Below are 2,500 nucleotides of genomic sequence, written 5' to 3'. Positions count from 1 at the left end.
AACTTTTTTTTTCTTAATTTGTGGTCTTTGGTTTAGGTGTTTATATGGGTGTGGTTGAGTTGAGTTTGCTTTTGAATTCATTATGAGAGTTTTATTCCTTTGAGGAAAAATTTGACACTTTTTATCTTTTATCTTTATTTGGTGTATCTTTATGAGTATCTTTTTGCTATTGGTGATGTATTATGTGGTCTTTTTATGTGGTTATTTGTGAGTGATCTTTTTTATTTTTTTTAGGGGGTTAGGTTAGCTGTTTGGGAAGTTATTTTGTCCTTATGGTGTTTATTTCCCTATTTGTGGGAGCTTTTGTTTGTTTTAAGATAATCTTTTCTTATGTTTCCTGCTATTGTTACGGTTGGTTACTATTTTGAATTGAATATCCCTTCTGACATTATTTTGACAATGACAGACACTTATTTCGGGGTTTTCTTAAGGGACACCCACATTAACTTCTGAGATTTGTCGTTTTTCCCTCGTAATTACGTTTCCTCTTTTCTGTTTACGGTAGATGTGTCTTATTTGCCATGATCTTTGATTTGAATGCTTGCGATATGGAGTCCGACTTGCTGGGGCTGCGGCAAAGGCAAATGAACCTCCGTTGCATATTCAGGCAGGCGTGGAGGCTTTGTCTGGTTATTTTTTTGTGAAGTGATAGCAAGGCGGCCTTATAAGCTCTATCTTGACAGAATTCATGTCGGTTGTGGTTCGCTACCCTATGCCGGGAGCACAGACGCGTTGATTTTCACTTTGTGATTGTCTAGGATAGTAGAATAGTAGTGCATTAAGGTAATTTAAAAAATGAAGAAGAAAAAAAAATGCACTGATGCTTATATTCTGGCTGAATAGAACTTGACCTTTCCAAGGGTTTATCACCAGAAAGTGAGCCGTTTGAAGTTCTATCTCAATAGAATATATATGATGGAGGTATAGTTGGCCTTTGCTGCAGCGCGAAATATTGAGTCTATGCTTCCTCCTCTGGGAAATTACCGTATATTTTATGTGTTTGGAAAATTACCATATAGTTAGAGTGTTTTAGGTTTGAATGTATTATTTCAAATCTTTTCTTGGGAAATAAATGGGATGTAGATTGGGAAAATCTGTATGTAGGAAAGAGGAAGAAAATGTTTATAAGGAGCTCTAGTTTTTTTTTGCCATTTCTGGACTAATTTGAAAACAAAAATTAATAAAAAAAACATCTTAAACTAATTATTCAAAGATAATAAATGTTTTTGTTAATTATTTATTACGAGTCCACCCACAGTTACTCGGCCTATGATACTGACATAGGCTTTCTGTAAAGTAATGTAAAGTAAAGTAATGTAAAAAAAAAAAAATTGAAAAATAGAAATAAAAAGAAGAGTAAAGTTAAAAAGTAGTTAGAAAGTGTTTAAAGTGTTTCATGTCATGTAGATTGGGAGGACGACTGAAAATTTTACTTCTTTATTGAAAATGTTAGTTTAGAGGAGTGGTAACACTTAATTTCTGACAAAGATACAACATTTAGGAATCTTAAGATTTATGGATTTTGTTTTATTTTATTTTGGATGAAGATACAATTCTCAATATATATATATATATATATATATATATATATATATATATATATATATATATATATATATATATATATATATATATATATATATATATATATATATATATATATATGAATCTTTGACTTTATATTCCTTAGGTACAATTTTTTTTTCCAGAAGCTCGAGTAATTACCTCATCTCCAGCATTTTAAGGTGTTTTTTTTATCTTGTGAAAGGAGAGGGAAAATTTTGGATGTATGTTGCTTATAGTTAAGAAATACATTAAAACAATTACAACTTGAGTTGTTTTTTTTGGGGGGGTTATTTGGGGAAACAAGGACACGTCAAATGTTTTACAGACACGCACGCATGCACACACACACACACACACACACACACACACACACACACACACACACACACACACTCATATGCACATATATATTTATGCACATATATATTTATACATATATACATGTCTATATATACACATATCAGTTATCTCCCAAATATGTGTATATTGGTATATGTGTATATAGATGAAAATATGAATATATATATATATATATAATATTTATATATATATATATATATATATATATATATATATATATATATAATATTATATATATTATATGTATATGTATATATATGTATATATATATTATATATGTATATGTATGTATATATATATATTATATATATGTATATATATGTATATATTATATATATATGTATATATATTATATATTTATATATATGTATATATATGTATAAATATATGTATATGTATTTATGTATATGTATATGTATATGTATATGTATATGTATATGTATATTATATTATATATGTATATGTATATATATATATGTATATGTATATATGTATATGTATTATATATGTATGTATGTATGTATGTATGTATGTATGTATGTATGTATGTATGTATGTATATATTATTATGTAT

At 27.6% G+C, this 2,500-nt stretch overlaps 1 protein-coding gene across 4 annotated transcripts in view; it reads left to right on the top strand.

Moving 5' to 3' along the window:
* Window positions 1-2,500, top strand: part of LOC122254045 (tectonin beta-propeller repeat-containing protein 2) — a 24,443-nt gene that overhangs the window by 285 nt on the left and 21,658 nt on the right. The window lies entirely within an intron of this gene.

Source organism: Penaeus japonicus, unplaced genomic scaffold, assembly GCF_977035675.1.
Source record: "Penaeus japonicus unplaced genomic scaffold, GWHDUDI00000001_assembly GWHDUDI00000001, whole genome shotgun sequence".
Taxonomy (NCBI): Eukaryota; Metazoa; Arthropoda; class Malacostraca; order Decapoda; family Penaeidae; genus Penaeus; species Penaeus japonicus.
Note: the sequence above shows the minus strand (reverse complement) of the source record. Positions and strands in the feature narration are given on the sequence as shown.